At 37.6% G+C, this 25,254-nt stretch overlaps 1 non-coding gene across 1 annotated transcript; it reads right to left on the bottom strand.

Moving 5' to 3' along the window:
- Positions 1–244: 244 nt before the first annotated feature.
- On the bottom strand, positions 245–351 carry LOC120888826 (U6 spliceosomal RNA). The gene has a single exon (XR_005732497.1). It is a non-coding gene; the product is annotated as a U6 spliceosomal RNA (small nuclear RNA).
- Between the last annotated feature and the right edge of the window lie 24,903 nt (positions 352–25,254).

Raw genomic sequence — 25,254 nt, 5'->3', positions numbered from 1 at the left:
TGGATTTTTTTTAACTGAAGATGCTCATTTGAAGCATGAAACCAGGGTAAAACACTTCTAAACAGAAATTTTATTATGCTTAAAAAATATGTAATGAGTTTATTAGGTGTGAAGTGGAAACCACGTTTTTAAAATGGGAACTTTAATAAAGTGTCAAATTTATAAGCATAATCACTGGGTAGCTATAGTACTTTTCCGTATGGTTTATGATATTCTTTTTTAATTAATTAATTTATTTTAATTTAAAAATATGTAACACTTCACGAATTTGCATGTCATCCTTGTGCAAGGGCCATGCTAATCTTCTCTGTATCATTCCAATTTTAGAATATGTGCTACTGGAGCAAGCACATGATTTCATGTTTTAAGAAGAAACCACCCAATTTAAAGGGCTGGACATGACTCATTCTGAGTGTACAAACTCAAAATTAAGTAATAAATTGCCATTTCAGTTCACCTTTACAAGTTCTAAAACAATTATATAGATATAGATATATAATTTAAAATTCCCACATATATTATCTGTCAATTCACTGTTTTGTTATGCTACAAAACAGAATTGTGCTAATTTCAGTTTTCATTCATTTGATCAGCTGATTGATCATCATGTTTTTCAGCATCTATTATATGCCAGGTATTGTATTGAGCATGCAAACACAATATTATCTCTGCCTTTTAGCTTTAGATGAAGGCAGGGAGATGGTATATTAGCGTGTTAAGGCCTCCATAATGAAGTATCATAAACTGAATGGCTCAAACTATAGAAATTTATTTTCTCATGGAAGTCTGAGGTCAAGAGGTTGGCAGGAGTATTTCTTCTGAGGCCTCTCTCCTTGGCTTGCAGGTGACCATCTCCCCTGCCTTCCTATCATCTTCCCTCTGTGTGAGTGTCTGTATCATTGCCTCTTCTGTGAAAGATACCTGTCATTGGATCGGGGTTCAACCTATGATCCCATTTACCTTAATTCCTTCTTTAAAGTCCTATTTCCAAACACTGTCACACTCAAAGTAGTGGAGATTAGGAATTCAACATAGGAATTTAGGAATGAAATGATCACAACATTGTCATGATCCGGGTGAGAGATGCTGGAGATCAGGAAGAAGTCAAGGAGCAATGGGGACACAGGGTGGTGATGCCCATGACAAGAAAAGGACCTTTGCATCACTGGATCTGTGAGGGAAGGGCAAAAAGAAGAAAGCAGGAACCCCAGGTATCTAGTGGAATGGGCACCCGTGAGCAGGGTGCAATAGGTTGCAGAGGTGACTTTTGGGTTAAGCGTAAGTGTTTTGATACAATACATATTTCATTATTTTCTTAAATTTTTTTTCCAGCATATATATATATATATATATAGATCTTAAAGTCACATATTGTTAATAAGATTAAAACAAAGAGAAAAGTGTTGCTTCTCTCCCCCACCCACTAAGACCTGTCCCCTCCCCAGAAGTGATCACTTTCAACTCTTCAGCTCTTTGATCTGGCATTTTCCTGAGCGTTCCTAAATCACATTTATAGTCTGTTGATGGTGCTGAGCATCACTCTTCCTCTCAAGTTCAGAATTGACTGGGAGGCAGGCATGGGTGTCAGACAACTAAAGATCAAAGTCTCAGTTTAATTATTGGCCAAAGTAAAGTGGTTTCGGTTTCCTAAGAATTTAGGTTACCATCCAGGGAATTATCTGTCCCACTTTCCATTAAACAAAGGGGTCAAAAATAAAAACAAGAATCCATTTAGTGATATTCCAGGATTATTATTCATTTTTATATATAATGATGATATTATGTTTCTTCTTTTTCTTTAAAAAAATATTTATTTTCTTTTTGGCAACACAAGCTAGAATAAACGTGGATGAAATGACATGATGCCTGTGATAGCCTCAAATTAGCATAGGCAGGGACTGAGTGACGATTCAGATAAAATAAATTTGGCCATGAGTTTCACTGGAAATTGAGCCTGTACCATTATCATCGTGTTTTCCTATTTTCATATGTGGGTATAATAAAAATAACAAAACGTTTAAAAGAGAATAAAACATAATTCTGTTACAAAAAAAACAAAAAGATGAGTGAGTTTCAAGAAGAAAGTCATCAAAAATTACAAAGGCAACAGCATTTAAAAGTAAGATAAGAAGAAAAAGTTCATTGTTTTGATTTTTAAGAAGGCATCAATATAGTTCTTGAGCAGAAACTATACGCTAGCACCACTGTGATGATTGGGCACACAGTGGTGAACAAAATGGTCAAAATTCCTGCCCTAATAGTGTGATAGTAAAAGGAAATGTGACTCTATTTTGTTTTGTGACTCCATTCTTAAAACAACCATGCCAAGTACAAGGGTCATGACTGGGGCAAGATGTTCTTTTCCTTTTGCTATAGAAACCTCTAAGAACACAGAACTACCTAATGGGGCATTGTTTCTGTAACTAGGGTAATGGGGCTCTGTTTCTGTAACTGGGGTGACTGGGCTAACTGTGATTGGTTAGGCTTCCAGCCGCTTGACTGCACTCTCCCTCTTCTGTAACCTGGCTTGCTTGCATTGGCTAGACCCCCGAACATCCCTTTTGCAGTTTTCAGGCTTATAAGGAGCGTGCAATTGTTCAGGGCTAATCAGGGGAATAGCTTTATGTTCTGGTCAGCCACCACCAGTGTGCTTCAGTAAAGGCTTACTTCGATTATACATGAGTGGACTGGAAGTCAGTTTATGAAACCCTGGGATGAAGCTTTAACCATAACAATAGAAGCCACCTTCTATTGTTCCAGGGACTTTGTCAGACCAGATATAGTGCATGATGGAGTAACTGTCCAACAGCCAGAATTGATAGACTTACCAAGTAAGGGAGAAAAAGTAAATACCAAAAAACAGAGTCAAGTTTTCAAGGAAGAACAAAAAACAATGTAGCTGCTGGAGGAGGATTTTTCTTTTCAATAAGAGAGAAATTTGAGATTGAAAGTAAGTTGTAGGTAGATGCAGAGAAATTTAAAAACAAGAAGAATAATCCATTGATTCCTCGAATAGCTGGGAAGGAATTGAATTCTATCAGACCATGCTGGAGGGATTTTCTTTGAATTAATAATAGAAATAATAATAAAAATAAATATTTTTCCCTGAGTTTAAAGGATGTGAATGTTCAGAAATTTTAGCCCAGCTCAGTTCACATGCATTATGAAGAAAATAGGCACAAATATTTTAGAATGATTGTCCTTCCCTTCAAAGCCCACAAGCCATTTAGATATTTCTATTTATACTTCATTTACTTCCTCAGAGTCCTTCCCAGACTCCATAGTTTCTCCATATTACCAGTTAGAAATAAAGTAAGTTTCCCCATATTACCAGTTAGAAATTCATTCAGCAGCAAGTAGCTAAAAAACCTCACTAACAATAGTTTACAAATAACAAAGATGTTCTTTAATGATAATATGAAGGCCCTAGGCTGGCTCATGCCTTCTCCTCCAGTATTTTTACTTGCTGTTTCATCCTCATAGTCACAGCATGGTTGCTGTACCACAGACATCATGCCTCAAGCAAAAGAAAGGAGAAAGAATAGTGCCAGGTACCTCTGAATCCTCTAGCAAACTTCTGCTTGTACATATTGGCCAAAAATGTGTTGCTTGGCCATTCCTAGCTGAAAGGGAATGTGGAAAATAAATCCTTTAGTTTTCCAAACTGTGTAATGGAAGTGGTCAAGGAAAAATTAGATTGAAAAATGGGTGTTAGTAGCCAACGGACATATCTGCCATACCCTGTTTACTGTTGTGGTGGTTGCTATATTTTGTTTTTTCATTTTCTTAATTAACCACTTTATTAAGAGACCATCACATTCCATAAAATTTACCCTTCTAAAATGTACAACTTAGTGATTTTAAGACATTCACCAAGTTATTCGTTGATTACCATTAATTCCATAATATTTTCACCACCCCCAAAAGGAATCTCATACCACTGGAAGTCACTCTTCATTCCTCCCGCCCACCCGCACAGTACCCTCCCATATCTCGCTATGCTTTCTCACCAGACTATGTGCTCCCTGAGAGCAGGGGCATGTCTGTGCCTGTCACCAGTACATACCCATCTGCCTGGTACAAAGAAGAGATGGGAGGCGTCTGAAAGTTTTGATGGCTCAACATCCATGCTTCTCCCTTCTGTTGGTAAGAGATCCTTGATCTTTCTTTGGTGTCTGGCCCCTGCCCCAGTGCATGAAATCGTGGTAGGACTGTCAGTAAATTTTTCCCTGTTTCCTGTCACAGCTTGGGAAATAACTCCAGTGAGTCCACCCTCTTGTTTCCCGGGAAACTGAACCTTAAGAAGCAGATGGCAGGATAAAGCATGTGTGGAGCCAGGAAGAGCTCTTCCTCCAGCTGCTAGATCCTTGCAGCATCAATGCTTCCCCTCTTGGGAGCCTGCCTGCTTCCACTTTTCTTTCTATTCTGTTAACGTACTATGATTGTTAGTTCTTTTTTATTCTTTTGTTCCTTGTTGACTGTGCCAAGAAAACCTAACTGATAGAAATAAGTATTTGATAATTATATGTTGAATGACTTGTTTTAATGAAACAAAATATAAACCAGAGGGTCCTGAAACCAAAATGAAATAAATAAGATTCCGACTTTCATTTTTGGCCCAATTTCTTGAATTACCTGAGTTTTACTTCTGAGACTACAAAATATTGCTTCCTGCTGTTCTCCTCATTTTAATGTTAATGATAATGTTTTTGGATCTGATTTCATCTCTTACCATGTTTCTAGCCTAATGTCCCCTACCCACAGAGCCCTAGCCTTTGCTGAACTTTTGCCTTATTTTCCCTGAAAGGTGGCAGTTCTCTTTAGAAAGCAGCCATCAAAGAATCTCTCACACATCCCAAAGAGCTGCCAGAATGACTTCTCTGAGAGATGTTATATCACTGCCTGCAGCCCCGAATGGTACATTTCCTTTTCTCTGGATTTATAGTTTTGAGATCATTTTTAGAAACCTGTTCATAGCCGAATTCTCACTGTACATTCCTAGAGTTAGAGGAATGTGGAGATATTTTTTTCTAACTCCTTTTCTTTGTAGTACAGATGGGAGGCCCCAGGGTGACAGTGTGACTGTCCCAGCTCATGCACTGCCTGTGCTCACAGCAGAGCCAGCAAGATCACCTGCTCTGGGGCTCCTGAGCTACTACTCCTCTCCACCAGACTACTTTGCTTTCTCAGTTTTGTATTTACTTCTTCTCCTGTAAAACCCCAAACTGTTTAAGATATTAAAATATTTCTGCTTCAGTTCTCTATCTCCAGGCCATTACTATTGTTTAACCTCTGCTAAAAGGTGTTACAAGAAGAGTTCTCCTGGAAATAAACTCTGAACCGGGACTTGGCGTACTGAGCACTCATAGGGAGCAATACCTATGGCTGCAAGAGGCAAGAATAGGAGTGGACAGAGAGAATGGCCAACCTGTGAGAACGCCAGGAGCCTTGGACAAGCTCACAGAGAATCCTGGAGCTAAAATGGCCTTCAGAGCTGTCCCTGCCAGGCACAGATGGCCGGCCCCAGGCAGTAGGTATGGCCCAGCCCCGAAGGGCATGATCTGGGGCTGAGGCAGCCCTCCCCATCCCAGGCCATCTCCAGATTGGCTGAGAGCTGACGGCTGTCCACGAACAGTCCCCAAGGGACAAGTCCTTCTTTGAGGAGGGATCATCTGGGTGGTACATCGCATTTCTATCACAGACACTATTTACACACACACATACACACACACACACACACACACACACACACAGAGCTAACACTCACTGATAGCCTGCTGCATAGAATGTACCATCTTAGACATCTTAGACATTTCTCATGATCCTCCCCCTTGAGGAGCTTAAAGTCTAGTAGAAGAGAGAGTTAATAAACCCTGATAATAGGACTGAGGTTATGGCTCAGCAGTAGAGCACTTGCCTCGCACATTTGAGGCCCTGGGTTTGATCCTCAGCACACATAGAAATAAATAAATAAATAAATAAATAGAGTTTTTGTGTACAACTACAAAAAATAGATTTTTTAAAAAAGAATAATCACTATTTAAAAAATTAAAAATATATAAACCCTGATGATGATGTGAAGTGCAATTACACATCCAAAGGTAAACAGACACACAGGAGGGTGTGATTATGTCCAAATACTCAGAGGAGTGAGCAGCTGCCTGGGTTGAGGGGGACCCAGGAAGACAGTGGGGAGGAGAGCTGAGCAGGCAAGAGGATTCTGCAGGGGTTTGCAGTTTACCAACTTCATGTCCTTCTTTCCTCCAGTGTCTCTCCTCTAATAACTTCTGTGTGGATACAATCCTTGTAATTTCCCTTCTCATTTATCTCACATAGTTTTCTTATTTCTTCTCATGTCTACAGAGCAGTTTTTCTCTATTTAAAATGCTAGTCCCTCAGCTTATTTTAAGTTAAGCTTTGAATCTTAATTGTTGTGCAACATTTTTGCACATTTACAGTGATTGCACACCTGGAAAATGGCATTTCCATCTATAGACTTAATAGGTTCAGGTTTCAGATTTGTACATAATAAATTTCTGATCTTAATAAAAGACATTATAGGTTAGGTGCTAAGCAGAATAAAAATCTTGGAAAGGGAGGGAAGTGGGACGTAGAGTCAGTTAACAAGTATTTACTCCTTAGGAGATTTCTAACAGGTTGTGTTGCCAGATCTGAAATGTTGTGTTGCAACACATACAATGGGAATCTAACCAGGAAATGCAAATTTGGACTTAAAATTCTGTGGCCTAAAACAAACAAAGATGACAAGAAAACAACTTTCTGTCTTCTGACTTGAGAATTGGAGGAAAGTAACACCAACCACCATGCATTTGAAAATAATTGGCAAATCCAAAACCTCCTCAAAACCTGGATGCTTTTCACTGCTGAGAAATCTCAGACACACAGCGGAAGATCACTGCTCAGCCCAGCAAATGAGCCACTGCCTCAGCCCCCAGGGAACTTACCACACCGGTGAGCACCAGTGAGAACAAACCTCAAACCCAAAGAATGCTGCCTTGGAACACTTTCAAACCAGGCACTTCACACATCAGTGGCAGCTTTTGGCAAGGGACAAATGAAAAGCACCTGAGGCATTTGTTGTCTGTGCCAAAGAAAACCTGTGCAGTCAGGAAGTGAACTGGGTGCAGAGCCCAGAGGGCTCCAGATGGGTGGGTGGCCATGTCCGTGAGATGCAATAATTATACTGACTCAAAATCCCTCCTCTTCTCTGAAAGTGGAGTCCAGCCCCATCTGCATTTGATGTAAGAACGCATAATACCATTCACTCGAATTTAAGGAAGCCAATGAGAAAGTTTATCCTGCTTGCTCAGCTTCCCCTGGAGGGCTTGGTAGATGTCCTAGGACACAGACTCATTTTTGAGATGTAAAGAAGGCTTCCTGGTGCTTTGGCCTTTACATTTGGAATCCCCTGCCTCCAAACATAAATTAAATTATAGCCTAATAAATAGCACAGCCACAGGAGTGGTGGCCCTTCTAAATCTGTGACTTATTTGTGCTCCTGAGGAGGAGGCAGACAATCACATGGGAATTTAGCTTTTAGCATCTGTCCCTATTGCCTCTGAGCTCAGAGTCATTCTGAAACTCAGAAGAGGACTCTGTACCACAGAAAACTAAAGCCAAACCTCAACCTTGAGCACTAGGTGCTATTCCAATAACAGAGCAAGTGTTGTGTCTGCACTGGTGTCTGGGTCCCAGAAAATGTGAAGACAAAGCCATGAATCTAAACACTTTCCAGAGACCAAGTCGTTTGCATATAAATGCTTTAACTCAAAAAGCAAATTATTCATGAACATGGCTTTTATGTAGGTTGCATTTAACTCATGTAAGTTTAGCTTTAGAGTTAACCATCATTTGGGAGCATTCTATCAGTCACTGGGCCCAGTGGTGGTGGTGGTGGTAGTGGGGTGGATAAAAAGTAAATAAATTTAAGACCAAACTGCTAATATTATAGGGAATCCTGAGATATTATTGTGTTCACCATTTCAGAATGGTCATCAAGTTTTACATCAGTTGAGATTTTGCTGCTGAATGAGTTTGCCAGAAATTTGTCCACAAACTTTGCATTTCAGAGATTATTTTTAATTTCAGAATTGCAAATAAAACTTTTGGGCTGGCATTTCACATGTGTCATTAAAACAAGACTTCGCCAAAAATATGTCTACATCTCAAACTGCATCTTAAAACAAGTAACATTCATCTCTTCCTTCTTCCATTCATTTGTTTTTAATTCAATATATGTGATTATCTACAGAAAATAAGCCATTAGACCTCTTTTTTTAAACATACTTTATTTGTTCTTTTTTAGTTATACATGACAGTAGAATTTAGTTTTACATATCATACATAGATGGAGTATAACTTCCCATTCTTCCATGGTTGTACACGATGTAGAGTTACCCTAGTTATGTATTCATATATGAATGTAGGAAATGTATGTCTGATTCATCCTACCATCTTACCATTTCCATATGCTCTTCCTTTGCCCCACTCCCTCTGTATAATCCCATGAACCTCCACCCCCCTTGTAAGTCAGCATCCACATATCAGAGAAAATCTTCAACCTTTGATTATTTGGGATTGGCTTATTTTGCTTAGTATGATATTCTCCACCTCCATCCATTTACCAGTAAATAACATCATTTCATTCTTCTTTAATGCTGAGTAATATTGCACTGTGTATATATACACCACATTTTCTTTATCCATTCATCTGTTGAAGGACCCCTAGGTTAGTTCCATAGTTCAGCTATTGTGAATTGAGCTTCTATAAACACTGATGTGGGTGCATCACTGTAGTATAATGATTTTAAATCCTTTGGGCATAAACTGAGGATTTGGGATAGCTGGGTCAAATGGCATTTCCATTCCAAGTTTTCTGAGGAATCTCCATACTGCTTTCCAGAGTGGTTGCACCAATTTTCAGTCCCACCATCAATGCATGAATGTACATTTTCCTCCACATGAGACTATATTTTCACCAACATTTATTGTTACTTTTATTCTTGATAATTGCCATTCTGAACAGAGTGAGTTAAATATCAGTGTAGTTTTAAACTTTGTTTCTCTAATTGCTAGTGATGTTAAACATTTTTTTTCATATATTTGTTGACTGATTGTATTTCTTCTATGAAATGTCTGCTCAGTTTCTTTGTCCATTTATTGATTGGGTTATTTGTGAGGTTTTTTTGTTTGTTTGTTTTTTGGTTTTTGCTGTTAAGTGTTTTGAGTTCTTTATATACCCTGGAGGTTAATGGTCTATCTGAGGTGCATGTAGTAAAGATTTTTCTTCCATTCTGTAGATTCTCTCTTCATGTTCTTGATTGTTCCTTTAGTTTGATACCATCTCATTTATTGGTTTTACTTCTGTTCATAAGCTGACATGATGGCGATCTGTACCTTCTTTTTCTTCTAGTAATCACAGGGTCTCTGTCTAATGCCTATGTCATTGATTTACTTTGAGTTTTGTGTAGAGTGAAAGATAAGGGTCTAATTTCATTTTATTACATATAGATTTCCAATTATCCAAACACCATTTGTTGAACAGACTATATTTTCTCCAAGGTATGTTTATGGTTCCTTTCCTACTTAGACCTCTTGATAACAATATTTGTGATTTGCAGCTGGCAAAATTATAAGGCTTGGAAAGTTGTGCTTCCATAAGTATTTCTCTCTCTCCTCCATTGCAGATATATTTCCCCTTCATGCTGAGCCCAGACTTTCCTGTTGGTAATGTCTTAGCTCTCAGAGAGCCCACTAGCCCCCATCATTTTACTCAGCACCATCAGGGGTATGTTCTTTGTCTAAAAAGAGGCTAATTCATATCATCTGATCTGAGCCTTCACATAGCCTAGGTACCCCAAAAGCACCAAATAGGATCTTAACAACAAGAAAGATGGGTAACTTTTCTCCATTTTATAAATGAAGGAGCTAGGGCTTTTTCAAGATGGTGAAATAAAAGAAGTTTGTGTTCCTGGATGCTCTGTGGAGTGGAACCAATAAAGCAGACAAGAAGCTCTCAGCAAAGTGGGTGAAAAAAAAAAGGTGGAGGACTTTACTGAAACTTAAAACTGGACATTCAAAGCAGATCAGAGACTCAGGAAGCTGGATATAATAAAATAAGAAAGAAATCCCCAGTGGCACAGCTACTACCGCGACTGGGGTAGAAGCACCAGCCACAGCAGTCCCTCCATGAGCACAGTGGAGAGATAGGGAATTAAAGAAACCTACATTTTGGGGAGAGTGTAGAGATCAAGAACATTGCCCGGCAAACCTGAAAGATGCACTGCACAAACCTGAAAGATGCACTGCACAATATCCATGTGTGGGGGGGAAAAAGCCACCATCTCTCCAAGTAGCTTGCAGAGGACAAAGGAAGGAACCATTTTGTAGCTGCTGCATGGGGGCCAGCAACTGGGGAGGCCAATTCTTGGCAAACTGGAGTTTGGCCTGAAATATAGGCCAAGGAAACACACACTGCATGACATAGAGTATGCTTAAGTGACCAGGACAAAATTAAATATGGAGAGAGGTTTACATAGGGGAAAACTGATTGTGGAAACTCACCCAGCTCTACTACTCCCCCACCAATCTGTCTGCTTGCAGGACCTACTGGGAGAGATGCATCTGTTGGGAAATTCAGAAGGGCAAGGACAAGCGAGATTGCTTGGAGACTGAACCCATGACCAGAAACATGGGGTTCAAAGGTGACATAGGGGAGACTAAGATCTGGGTCCCCCTCCACATGAGTGAAATCCAGGGGAGATCCCTGGAGTGCAATCTTTCATCGAGGACCAGCAAGTATGGGGTGCTGAAGGTGCCCTGATTTAAAATCTGTAAACCAACTGGCATTAAGCAAAGAGCTTGGAGTCCACCTAAGCCTAAATCCTGCCTCCAGGAATTCCACCAATGTGATTATCTCATTCCTGCAATCCACACAGTGGAGCATCACGCTCCAGAAGATCCCACTTAAAACTGCTGAGAAGAGAAGCTGAGACTCTTTTGAACTGCAATGGAAAAAATTCTTTAAATTTTCATCAAGATCTTTTTTTAATTATTCTTTTTCTCTATTTAATTGTGACCTTCATGATACATGGATATATATATATATATATATATATATATATATATATATATTTCTTTTTTTTAGATTTTTGTTCCTCATTTCTAGCATTTTTAAATCCAGTTGTTTTTCATGGATTAGTTTTTTTTTGTGTGTGAAGTAGGATGCTTGATTAGTATATTTTGTTTTGTATTTGTATTTTTTTTTAATTTTTACTTCATATATATAAATTTTCTCCTGTTTCTCTTGATTCTCTTTTATTCTGCTAACAGCCAATCTTTATAATTCTCTTTCACTCTTCCTTTAATTTTTTACTTCTCTCCTTCTCCCTCATAATCATCACATCCTGTATCACTTCTGTTCTCTCCGTGTCCGCCATTTGAAATTATAAACCCTTTTGCAAACTTGCTGTTTTTATTGTAGGCAATAACATCATATAATTTATTTTTATTGTGATAATTAACATTGTAGGCTACATATTAGAAACTACTTGGTTTAATGTTATATATTGTTTGTATTGGTTGTTATTATTATTTGTCTCCCCCTAAGCAGTGAGGTACTGGAAAACTTTAGGGTCTATAAAGATTTATAGGACTATAAATCCACAGGGTAGAAACTCTACAATCTCAGATTCATACTGTTAAATAGGTAGACAAACAAACAACCGAAAAAACAAGGGAACAAATCACACCAAACATACCGAGGTAATTCAATAATAGAATCCATTGACACCACAATGGAAGAAATGTAAGAAAAGGAGTTTAGAATATACATAGTTAAACTGATATGCAAAGTAAAGGATGGTATAAGAAGTGAAATCAGAGAGAAGTGGAAGATCACTTCCATAGAGAGGCAGAGATTTTGAAGAAAAAAAATCAAAAATTCTCAAAATGAAGGAAACAATAAACCAAATTAAATTCAATAGAAAGCATCACCAACAGACTAGACCACTGGACTAAAAAGACAAAACTCAGGCAATGTAGATAAAATACATGATCTTGAAAATAGAATTGACTATGGAGAGAAGACATTAAGAAACCATGAACAGAACTTTCAAGAAGCACAGGATAACATGAAAAGACCAAATTTAAGATTTATCAAGATACATAAAGATGTGGAGTGGAGATACAAAGCAAAGGAATACACAGTCTTTTCAATGAAATAATATCAGAAGTTTTCCCATACCTAAATAATGAAATGGAAAATCAAATACAAGAGGCTTACAGAACCCCAAATGTACAAAATTACAACAGACCCACATCAAAGCACATTATAATGAAAATGCCTAGCATTCAGAATAAGTATAGAATTTTAAAGGCTGCAGGAGAAAAATAGCAGTTTACGTAAAGGGAGAAACCAATTCACATTTCAGCTGATTTCTCAACCCAGACCCTCAAAGCTAAGAGCTTCTGGAATAACATATACCAAAGAAGAAATCCTACATCCAGCAAAATTAAGCTTCAGATTTGAAGATGAAATAAAAACCTTCCATGATAAACAAAAGTTAAAAGATTTTGCAACTAGAAAGGCTGCACAACAAAACATTCTCAACAAGATATACCATAAAGATGAAATGGAAAAAAAAAAAAAAGTGAAACCAGCAAAGGGAGGAACTACACTAAAGGAATAGTCAATCAAAGGAGAAACTAAATCAAATTAAAAACTAGAAATAAACCCAGGTCACTGGAATACAAATTATATCTCAATAATAACCTTGAATATGAATGGCCTCATTAATCAAAAGACACAGAGTGGCAGATGGATTAAAAAAAAAGACCCAACAATATGCTGTTTCCAAGAGATTTACCTCATAGGCAAAGACATCCACATACTGAAGGTGAAAGAATAGGAAAAAAACATCACTCACTTGGATTGTGTAAATTTTTGGTAACTGTGAAAAAGAAAGATACTGTGGAAATATATAAATGCCTGTGTATTTATCATCATAAATTTTCATTACAAAACGTACATCTATTGTTGCCATGGTAAAAGTTAGTCTCTTTAAAAAAATTGAAAGGGCCCAGCATTTAAAGGATATATATGATTTTTAAAAAAGCCTTATTTATTATTTCTAGTGTATTGTCTAAAATATGTTGGCACTTTTTTAACATGTCAAATACTGATATAAAGAAATGTATATACATTTTATGCTAAGAAAAAGGAAATGAAGGAAATAATTTAAAAACAAAACGAAACTTGTTGTAACTGATTGGCCCAGATTTGAGCACCATTTCTCTCTCTCCTTTCCTCACACAGCCTCTAATCTACTTTCCATCCAAGACCCTTCTTGTGATAAAAGGCAAATGGTTTAGTGTGCCATACTGAGAGTAGGTATGATGGTGGGGAAGATATCTTTTAGCATACCTCAAATCACACTCTTGGACACCCCCACCTGCTAACACCCAGATTTCACCCTGCTTAACAGGAAAATATCCCCAAATGGAAGTACAGTCCACAGGTAAAGAGGTAGGCAGGGACACAAAAGAGGAAAAGGAGTTTACAACACAGGGAGTTTTTTTTTCTAGCATTACTGCCTTCTTATGCTTTGGATCTGGAATGCCCCCAAAAGGTTCTTGTTTTAAAGACTTTGTCCACAGTGCAGCAATGTCAAGAGGTGGGGCTTTGGAGAAATGATTAGAACATGAGGACCCTTACCCCATAGGTGGACTAATACATTGATGGATTCATAAATAAAAAGAACTATTGGCATGTGGTGGAAACTGCAGACAGGTGGGACCTAGTTGAATGGAACTGGTCCTTGGGCGCATAATCTTGGGGACCACCACATCTGGTCGCTGGCCACTTTCTCCCCCGACCCCTTCTTTCTCTTTCCCTTCTTCTGACTGCCATGAGTGAGCAGCTTTGCTCCACTAGTCCTTGCCTGCCATGACCTTATGCCTCACCACAAGCCCAGAGATAGGACCAGATACTAGGGACTGAAAGCCCTAAAACCATGAGACAAAATAAAGCTTTCATCCTTTTTCTTTTCTCTAGTATTTTGTCACAGTGATGAAAAGCTCACTAATACAAAGCTCATTGAGATAAGACTTGAAACCATGGCAGCTAACAAGGCAAAGGTAAGATCTAAGTGTGAAAACAGAAATATTAGAGGAAACAGTGGTCCTTCCTGAAGGATGGTGACCTTTGCAGTGCTCTTCTGAGATGCACAGTCCCAATTCTCCACAGTCCCAATCCTAGAGCAAGCACAAAGCAGCACCCTCAATGATAAGAGGACAATCCCACTGAGGCATTGCACTAAGAGGCTAAAGAGAGGAGCCTGCCAGAGGTAAGTCTTATAGGCAGGCTGTGAGGACACACTAACTGCACAAGTACTTTCTGACCACATATTCACTCACTCATGACCCGGCCCCTCTACAGTGCTTCCAAAGGCATCAGCACAGGTCAGATGTGACCTGGTCCTATGGGAACCCTTGAAGGCTGACCACATGACTTTGGAAGCAATGGGATAAAGCTTCTCCACTGTGGTTTCTACACCAACTGCAGGCTCACTGCTTCTTCTGGGGAACCAATGGTAAGAAATATTGACACTTCTTGGGCACTAGGGATGTAGCTCAGTGGTAGAGTGCTTGCCGAATATGTGCGAGTTGCTGGGTTCAATCCTCAGAACTGCAAAAAACAAAAACAAAAACCCCTGACATCTGTTAAGGAAATAAAATATTCCCTCAACCCACAAAACCTCTCCACAAATACAGTAGAGACAGAAAAAAAGCTTTATTATTGAATAGACATTAAACTAGAATATGGTTTATATTTGCATATCGTAGGCAATCTGCTGATAGAGTGATGGAAAGACATATCATTTCAGAGAACCAGGTACATCCTATTACGCATGCACGTTCTCAAGATCAACAAAAAGTAGTTCTCCAATAAGACAATACCATTGGGAGAGAAAAGCAAAATCCTTCTATCTGTGTGGAAGGAGTTGGTTCTGCAATTTGGAACAGGGGCCTGTAGATGTTGGCTCTCCTTGTCTCATAGAAACTTCCAGACTGAAACCAGGAACTATCTCCCTTGATCGTTACATTTCCAATAAAGGGAATTCAGGCTCTTGAGAAAGACATTCCTGACATCAAGCCAACAAAGGCCTATCTGGTTTTAAAAAGGTTATACAGCCATTTTAAGGAGAAGAGAGAATACTTAAAATTTTAGAGTTCTAGGGGAAAAGGAGGGGAATCTCTTATTTTTGACAGGAGAATTAAGCCTCTTATTTTTAATTTTCATTTGACCTTCCACATCTCACTACTAAGTACTCAGATCCTTGATCTGTATTTTTAAAACTCTTGCCTGAGATTCTACTAGTTCAGAGCACTGATTCTGCAATCAGCATGAGCATCACAGTCACTTGAGGAGACTAAAATGCTTGTTCCTAGGACCTAAATGAACTCCATATAGAATCAGAATTTCTGGGGCGGAACTGGCAGGGGTGCTGAGAAGCCCTTGGGAGGGTTCTGCTTCTCTCTGAGGGGGAGGAACCACTGCCTAAGCTAAAGCATCGATTTTTACAAAGAAACAGCTACATACCTGAGGAGACATGAAGATTTTCTAAAGGCCACACAATAAAAGTAGTTTAAAGGAATCATTTCTTAGATCCTCAAATTTTATTTCTACTCTTCCAAGAACAGATCTGCCAGAGAGCACTACTAGTGTTCTCTCTGCCACTTTTTTCTCTTCCCTCCTTTTGATAAAAAGGAAAGGCATAAAAAGGAGAGCTGTCTTTTCACTGATGGCCCACATCGTCACCCCAATCCAATAAGCTCATTAAAGAATATGGACATTTTTAAAAAGAAAGAGAAAGGCATATCTCTTCACTATCCTGAATATTTACCTATTAATAGGTCTATTAAAATCTTAAAACAATACTTTCTTCCAGGCTGGTGTGGGGGCAATGTGTGCAGTACAGACAATTCAAGAAGAAATAACTGTGAAGCGAGAGTCCTGGAGCAGCTAGCAAAGAGAACATGGCCAAGGAGTCCAGAAGATATCCTCTTTTACCATGTCAACAAACACAGGACAAGTTCCCATCTATCTCTGAGTCTGAGTGAAATAATTGTTCAAGAGACAAGTTTACAGTGTTTGTTTGACTTGGAGGGGGAGAAGTAAATTTAGATGTTTCCTGATATAAACAACCACACTTTTTTTTTTTTTTTGGACTGGTTTGACAAAGAGGACTGGCTTTCTGATCTACATAAAATGAAAAACATTGCTAAAAAAATAAGTTAAATATGAGCTCTTAGGCTTTGAAAAAAATACATAATTAAAAGCACAAGTCCAGCATGACAGGGATTATATTCTTTGCAATTTATAAACTTATGATAAAATAATTCTATGCCAAATGAAACAAATACTAGTTGTTTTATTTTAATATTTAGAGAATATGTTTTATTGTGTTTATTTTTTTAGGTATAGGTGATTGAACCCACTGAGCTACATTCCCAGCCCGTTTTATGCTTTTTAATTCTGAGACAGGAACTTGCTAAATTTCTGAGGGCCTTGCTAAGTTGTTCAGCTTCCCAAGTTGCTGAGATTACAGGTGTGCACCACCATACCTGGAATTACAAAAATGTTTTAAAAGCATAGCCACAAAGGACTTAGAGGCTTTAAGCCTTAAAAAAAAAATTAGCCCCCTAAAGAGCAACTCAGCTCAAAAATGAGTAGAGACCCAAAGAACCTGATCCACAGCGCCATAGCAGCAGCAGCTTTGTATCTGCAGCAAAGGTAATAAAAGTTCTTCAAGGGTCCTCATGAAACCATGACAAAATGGATGCTAGAAATTCCACGTGATTTTAAATAGAAATGCATAAAGGGACAGCAGTAGATCAAGACAGAAATAAGAAAACAAATGTCAAAGAAAATTCACCCATGAATAGAAAAATTTACTAGAATGTTTTAAAGACCTGACCCATTTAATATTTTGTTTATTAATTATGTACATCTATTAGGATTTCTCTTGGCTGAACATAATAACCTTAGGCTCCCATAAAATATATTGGGATTTATAAGAACACTGAGGTACCTCACAGGATCCAAAGGAGAGGAGAGTTCTAGACTAGAGGTATTGTGACCTAGTTGACACCAGGTACTGTTGAGGAACCCAGGAAATTCTCTTTGTCTCCTCTCTGCGTTTTTGCCAGCATTAAGTTCTTTCTTCTCTATCATCTTAGATGAGTTATCTGTTTCCAAGGTCATATGGCAAAATATTTTTAGTATCTTGTGAATTTTACCTATTTATAGGTCTATTTTTCTGAAGACAAACATGGATTGACCCACCCATTTCCTCTCCTGAGGCAATGTACCATGGATCTGATTTTAAATAATATCATTGAATTTTTCAATAGTTTCAGTTACTAGACTTCACATTCATCTCCTCCTTAAATCTTGTATCAATGCCGTCCAGATATACTACTAGAAATGCACCTGTTGTTGGATAAACTTGGGTTTACTGACTTCTTGTAGATAACTGTAGGGCATGTTTGTAAGAGGATGGAAAAGACTTATAGGTGTTTTAAAATGTACTTGAGATTTTGGTTTCATTCAAGTTGTGTGCACATGACAGATCAGAAGATTGCCATGGGAAACAGTTCATTACTCACAGTATCAAAGAGAAGGAGGGCCTACCATGCCATGGGGAGAGAACAATCAGGTTGGAGACGAATCCTTCCAGGTAGAGATAGAGCAAGGCACCTGGAAAAAGCCTTTATTGTGGTTCCCCCAGGAAGCAATGGGCAAGGCAGGGTAAGAAGGCTGACCAAGTTAGGATTGGCCACTTTATATCACTTCAGGAAGCTCTGGGGAAAAGAGGCTGCCTGCAGTTGTGTGATGCCTGGTTCTGGGTTAATTAGGGCAGAAGGTTAGTGTCTCACAAGGGCTAAGTGAGTCCCAGATTGGCTGGTTTGGGGAAAGGCAAACTCTAGAGTGTCCCTTCCTAACCCCAGAAAGGATCAGATTTTCCTAGTCAGCAAGGCATCAGATGTCAAAATATCAGATACAAAACTAGATGTGGTACATGCATTAGAATTTTACCTTTGTTAGAGAACTTTGGAGATGGTTTAATGAAAGCAGGCTTTGCCCTGCATTGGATGTTGTCAGGAAAAAGGATGATTTTATGATTGGGTACCATATAATTTTTACCTTCTAGTCAGACAAAATGTAAAGGAGAAAGTCATTCAAATTAGCAAGGAAAAAAAAGAAATAAAATAAAAAATAATTAGAAAAGGGAGAGATTTGGTCACTGTTGTGGTTTGGATAATATTCTTGTTTTGGTTTTGAATTTTTATTTTTTTGTTGTTTGGTCCTTAGATATGATTATGATTGGCTTTGCTTTTTCCTTCTTCATCATGGTCATGGTGACCTTGTCTGATGTTGGTGTCTGTGAATTTGTTTATGAGAGTTGAGTGCCATGCCAGACTCTGGACATTAGCGATTGTTTCTCTTTCTGAATAATTCTACAAGGTAGGTGCTACTAATATCCTGTTTATTAAGTGTGGAAATAGGTTTAGAAAGACTAAAGTATATGACCAATGTCATAGTCAAGATGCCCTAATGTCTTGGTTCTACTTTGCTCCTCCTGAGAACACTGTGAGACTGTGGTGGTTCATTCTAGGAAACCATAGGATTGAAGAAGGGGAAAAGCAATATTTAGAAAAGGGAGAGAGGCTATGGAAGCAATTGCAGAGATTTTCACTACACTAAAAGTGTGTTCAATTGATTTAGTAAGTAATTCCACTGGTGCATTGTTTGGAGTGTTGTTCTGGTAATACATAGTTTTCCTTTTTTGGTGTCTAAAATCTAAGAATCAAATTCCATGGATAAAGTAGAAATGCTGAACTCAGGAGTAACTGGTCATGAACTTGATAACTTAAGTAGGAACATTTTGCCAGGAGGGCAAGAATTAGGTTTCAAGAAGGTTATAAATGGTACTTGAAAGGAATAATTCCTGTTGGAATAAACTGCTTTCATAAGGGCAACTTATTTGTAACACATGGCACAATTTTTTTAATTGAATTGATTAATTCATGGAATTATTTTAGATGAATAAACTGCCATCTAGCTAGCCCAAGATCTATTTCTACCTGTTATGGTTTGAATATAAGGTGTCTCCCCAAAGCTCCTGTGTTAATGCAGGAATATTCAGAGGAGGAATTAGGTTATGAAAGCTGAGACATAATCAATTTATCCGAATTTGAATGGACTGACTAGATGGGAACTGTAGGCAGGTGGAGCATGGCTGGAGAGGGTGGGTCACTTAGGACATTCCCTGGAAGGATTCGTCTTCCAAACAGGCCCTTCCCCTCTCTCTTTCACCCTTTCTCTGCTTTTTAAATTTTTGAAAGGATACAAAGAACTCAGATGGAAGCAATTGTATGCACAAAATTACTTTGCTAATACCATGAGAAATGTGGAAAGATTACTTAACTTCATGTCAAAATGAAGTGTTTCATATAAAATAGAAACCTTTACTTTGTGTTTATTACATGTATTTGGATTTCTATAAGTTTTAGCAGGTTAAACTCAAAGAAACAAGACAAAATTAATATTTGTGTAGTGTACATAAATCTGAGTAGACAGAAAAGTTCCTATAGTATGTAAATATTTATATATCATGTTTACTTGAGCATTTTTATGGGAAAAAATGGGAAAATTTAAAGAAATTCAGTATATAGTAAAAATGCCAAAGCTATTAACCTATGAGCTATATTATCAAGAGATCAAAAATATTCATGAAATTTTTAAAAAGTTTCTATTAAATAGCAAATTAGGTACTAGATTTATTTCTGTAAGTACTAAAAACTGAACAGTAAACACAAAGAAACAAATGGAACAGATTCAGATGGGCAACTCTTTCCTATCAAAAGCCCTAGTCCTTTTTAGTAAATGCTTGGGACTATTGATAGATTTAAGTCGAACAATAGAAAATTTAGGTGCACACATATCTATACACATATAAAACCCTAAACCACAAGAAGGGGTATTATAAAAGTCTAAATTTTAATAACATAATCAAGATTCAAATGATTATAAAAATTTATCTGTCCTCCAAGAATCAAGAGCTTTACAAACAACCATAATAATTTAAAGGCTCCATACCTCTAGAGTAACCATAATGTTTCTCATGTTAAATACAGCCTATCAAAGACAACTGTAATCATCATTATATTGTACCACAACCTAGAGAAGAGGGGAAAGTTGTAACGTGACTTTTTCACTGAATGAAGTAGTAATGTCTGACATTATTTCAAGAAGTTAGGTGAAGAGCAAGAAAATGCCTACATGGGATTCACAGTTAATTTTTATAAAAGCAGTGTTACTGAGGTATAATTGGCATATAGAGAAGTGCACATTTAAAATGTATAATTTGATAGATTTGGGCTTATTTATACTCATGAAACCATCACCACAATCAAGGCAATAAACATACCCATGCTCCATAAAGTTCCGATCCATGTTGTTCTATCAGTAGTTCATTCCTTTTCCTTGCTAAATAGCATTTCATTTAGGGAATATCACAATGTATTTATGCATTCATGTGATGGACATTGGATTGTTAGGAGTTTGGGACAATTACAAATAAAAATACTGTGATATTCATTCGTGTAGAAATATAAGAACATCTGCTTTCATTTATCATAGGGAAAGAGTTAGGCTTGAGATGACTGAGTCATAAGATAATCATGTTTAACTTTTTAGGAACCATCTTACATCCCATTGGAGTGTATGAGTTCCTGTTACTTGTCAAATCTTGATACATAGATCTTTTCAATTATGATCATATTAATAGTTAGGTACTAGTAACCTCTTTATAGTGCTGGTTGGCACTTCTTTAGTAACTGATGATATTTAGATCATGTCATGAGCTTATCTGCCATCCTTATATAGGATGGTTAGCTATTTGAATTTTTTGCTCATTTTTTATTGTTTTTTTCCTCATTGAGTTTTTAGAATTATTTATATATTCCTGTTCAAGTCCTTTATCAGATATGCAAATATTTGCAATTTTCCCCCCATTATCTTTTCATTCTCTTAACAAGAAGTTCTTAATTTTGATTAATTTGTCAATTTGTTCTCTTATGGATCATGTGTTTGGCATTATACCTAATAATCCTCTATGTTAGTATTCTTGTTCCTAATATCAGGTATTACATTTAAGTCTATGAGCAATTCCTCTGGTAATCTGCCTTGCAAATTCATTTATATTGTTTTGCCAAAATTCCCATCTCCAAGATTGACCATTCCAAGATTGACAGGCACTGTCTGTATTCCTCTTTCCTTTTCTTCAGCCCTACCAATTTCTCCAGTAAATGTGGACCCATTATAGGGCTTATCTTCATCTACTTAGTTTGCTATCTCTGAAGTCACTGTAATTACCTGGTGTTTGCTATAACAAGTTCCAACACTCATATATTTTGTCTAGTTCTTCAACTGTTTCAAACAGGAAGGTGAATGTACTATGGTTCTATCCTAACCATAGCAAAAATCTGGTAAACTCTTGGACTTAAGTAAAATTGCCTATCTTTATTAATAAATCTGCAAGAGTTGTCATCCATAGTTAGATTGTCATTCATTGCTCTAAATATTCTTTCTTTCTTATAGACCTCAATGCATTTAACAGCCTAAGATAATTATGGATATTTCAACTGTTGAAACCAGCTGACACAAAACAGGAATTTAAAAAAATATTTCTGGGATAGGAGTGTTGCTCAATGGTAGAGTATTTGCCTGACATGTGCAAATCGCTGGGTTTGATCCCCAGTAACACAAAGGAAAAAACAAATTCTGACTGCTTTTTCAAGAGGGTATTTTTCTGTGCCACAGCTCTTCTAAGTCAATGATTTAAAACACACACATGACTTAGACCCTGTGAAGTGGGCAGGGAGCCTCGCACTGCCTTTTGTAAGTTTCTCATAAAGGTTGAGTCCTTGCAGTATCTGAATTTAACTTAGCATTATTACTTAAATTAGGGCCATTCCAACATGAAATGAAATATGATGTAATCATAACTTTCTTAAGTTCTAGTGTTCTCTACCTTAAATTATATAATGTGCACTTGACAATATCAGCAATACCAATATAAGTCAAAATTTCATTTATATTTTATTTGGAAAGAGGGCAGATGAAAAAAAAAAAAAGGACAGCCACTATGGTGCCAGAAAATCTATGTTAATGTCTAAAGACCATATCTGGTGATTAGAGATTCTTGAGAGGATCAGATGCAGCATCTCTTTGTTTTGGGATATTCCCTGAGAGCTCTTGCCTCATTTGATGATCCTTATTTTAACTTTCCATTTTTCTTTTGGCTGTGGGGTTCCTGACACCCACTAGGCTCTGTCAAGAGAAAGAATTTTACCCTCTAGTGAGAGAAGCCCTAGTATTTATTAAAACACCTTTTTAAGCTCCATACTCTCCACCTACCAACCCCAGCTTCTCTAGCCCCAAAGGACTCTGAGTCTTTTGTAGCAGGCACTGTGCCACCAGCATGTTTCACCCATGTGTTCTCCAAGGATGAGAGGAAAATAAGTATCTGTCAAATGCATCTTTTATCAACCTTGTCATTCCTCAGATTTTGGAACGTGTAAGCATGAATTAGCTTTGCTTCCCAAAGGAGGACTCAAACATACCTTATACAGACTTCTTTGACCAAAGCAGTTGATTGTGACCCTATTTTCTTTTAAGTGACATGTCAGGCCCTCTCTACACACTGGAAGCAAAGAAAAAGGAATCAAAGGCTGAAGCTGTGTCCATCTAAAAATGAAGCTGCCTTGGCTCCAGGCAAGCTTGTATTTTTTGTGTTGGACTCCGCCTGAGCAGGAGGCTGCCTGTGTTCTCTCTGAGAGCCAGAGCCTAGGTGGAGCTGTCAGTCACTGGCACTGAGAACAGAGGATACTGAGGCCACCTCTCCTGGGGCATATTGACTTTCTGCCTCTGGCTGAACACCTATTTCTCTTGCTGCACTTTCTCCGTCTCATTGTGTGTGAACTATGACACAAAACTAAGGTTTATTTCTGCATTTAGCAAAAATTCTATCTTTTCTACTTATATAAAACCATATTTGATATCTGTGACCTTGTTTTATTTATACAAACATTATTTTTTTCTTAAAAATCAGAATAACTTGTTTTATTACTATAACCACAGTTTCAATTACATGCTATATTCATACAGGTTGTTATTATAATCCAAGACCATGAAGAACAGGACTTTATTGTAAATGTTTTTGTCATAAAACTGTTAGGTCATCCTATACTCTTCTCTAGACTAAGAGATTTTTCCAGGTTAAGAAATGTGCCTTATAACTTTTTTTTATTAATTAATTAATTTTAATTAGGTATATATGATAGCAGAATGCATTCTGATTCATTGTACACAACTGCAGCACAACTTTTCATTTCTCTGATTGGATGTAGCATCACACCATATGTGCAGTCATCATCTTAAAGGATATTATTATCTTCAGTATTTTACCTCAAGACATTACTAGAATGGGAGATGAGGAAGAATGGTAAATATCCCAGCACATTTCTAATTCTTAATGAACAGTAAATAAACCAAAAATACATTTATAGTATCTACCCTCCCTAGAAGGGACAATTGACAGGATAGAAATGTTCTCCAACTCTGTACTGACATCCTAATTAGATGTTACACATACAGAGGACTAAATGTCAGGTTCCTGTATGTGAAAGTCACCCTAGAGCATAAACACGTCTTACCACTGTCAGTCTTGTTTTCTTTCTTGTTCCTTCCATGTTTATGTTTTGCAGTCAGCCAAACTAGGCATAGGGTAAGCCACGATGTCTTATGTTAACAATTACTAAGAAAGGCCCATGTAACTATATAGGACCTAGAGACTTGCATGAGGCTGGGGTGTTGTCATATTTGCCTAAGCCTGGGGGTCAAGTAAACTACAAATTCTTCATTTAATAGGACACACGCACCTTCCCATAGTCTTAATCCTATAGAGGGAGAATGAACAATTAAAAAAAAAAAACAGGTAGAGAGAGAGGAAAAAAGGGAACGAAGATGGGGTGGGGTGGGGAGGTTAGGGGGAGCAGGTGGGGGAGGGGTAAAGGGCAAGGGAGAGAAGTGGAGAGAGGAGTTGAGAATAAATGAATAAATGAGAAACCTCTGGCCAAAATGATATACAAAATTTGGTACTTTGTATGGAAGAAAAGGGCTTTAGACATCTCTCAGGGCCTATTAACCTATTAACTCTTAGTTGTTTCTATAGCATTTCAATAAATGGTAAATAAACAGTAATCCTAACCATGCTTCAAATTGGGTTCTATTCTGGGAAAGTGAGAAAAATTTGGAGATTCAACCTTAGGGGCTTCCCCATACAAATATACAGGGTCCATAGCTGAAGAACATTAAGATTAAAAACCTATTCAAAAAATTGAGGACAGAACAAAAATAATACAACTAAAGTAATTTTAATAGTTCAGCAAAAATAAAAGTCAGTGAAACTATATTAAAGTTTCCAATAAAGATATAAAAAAGGAGAGAGGAAAGAAAGGAAGGCTGTGTGGGAGGAAGAGGCCAGGAGGAGATGCATCTGCTGTGGAGCTAGGAGGACAACACAAAGATGAGCATCACACCTCAGAGCAAATCTAAAACAAACCTAAAGTGCTAGTAAAAATGACAGAATATATTCCTAACCAAATCAAAGCTAAAAAAGTAGGAGACAAAGAGGAAAAGGAAAGATGTCCCACTTGGCTCTCGAGACACATGGGGTTGTCTTCTTTAAAGGAGTACTTCCTGTTGCATGTCTGCTTTGGATCCTGGCTTTAAATCTTTTACTCTGTGACCTAGGGTAAGTGACTTCACATTTCCAAAAGATATCAGCTACTTTAGCTAAAGAACAGAGATGATTAATAATGTATACCTCACAGAGCTGTGGTGAAAATCAGAAGAAATAACAAATGAAAAATGTTTACACAGTGCTGGTCATGTGGGGAAATCTTGGCAAATACTAGTGATTATTTTATTATTAGACACCCCATCCACACATCCAGGCCTGCAGCTGACATTTATAACATAAAGTTGTACTGGAAATTTTTTTATATATTTAGCCAGATATATCTTGCTGTGTCAGAAATGAATTCCACCCTTCAGAGCCCCAGGCAACCACCAGCAATCAGTAAGATTGTATGTCCTCACTT

Source organism: Ictidomys tridecemlineatus, chromosome 6 (genome assembly GCF_052094955.1).
Source record: "Ictidomys tridecemlineatus isolate mIctTri1 chromosome 6, mIctTri1.hap1, whole genome shotgun sequence".
NCBI lineage: Eukaryota > Metazoa > Chordata > Mammalia > Rodentia > Sciuridae > Ictidomys > Ictidomys tridecemlineatus.
The sequence above is the reverse complement of the archived record's forward strand: the minus strand, read 5'-3'. Positions and strand labels throughout refer to the sequence as shown.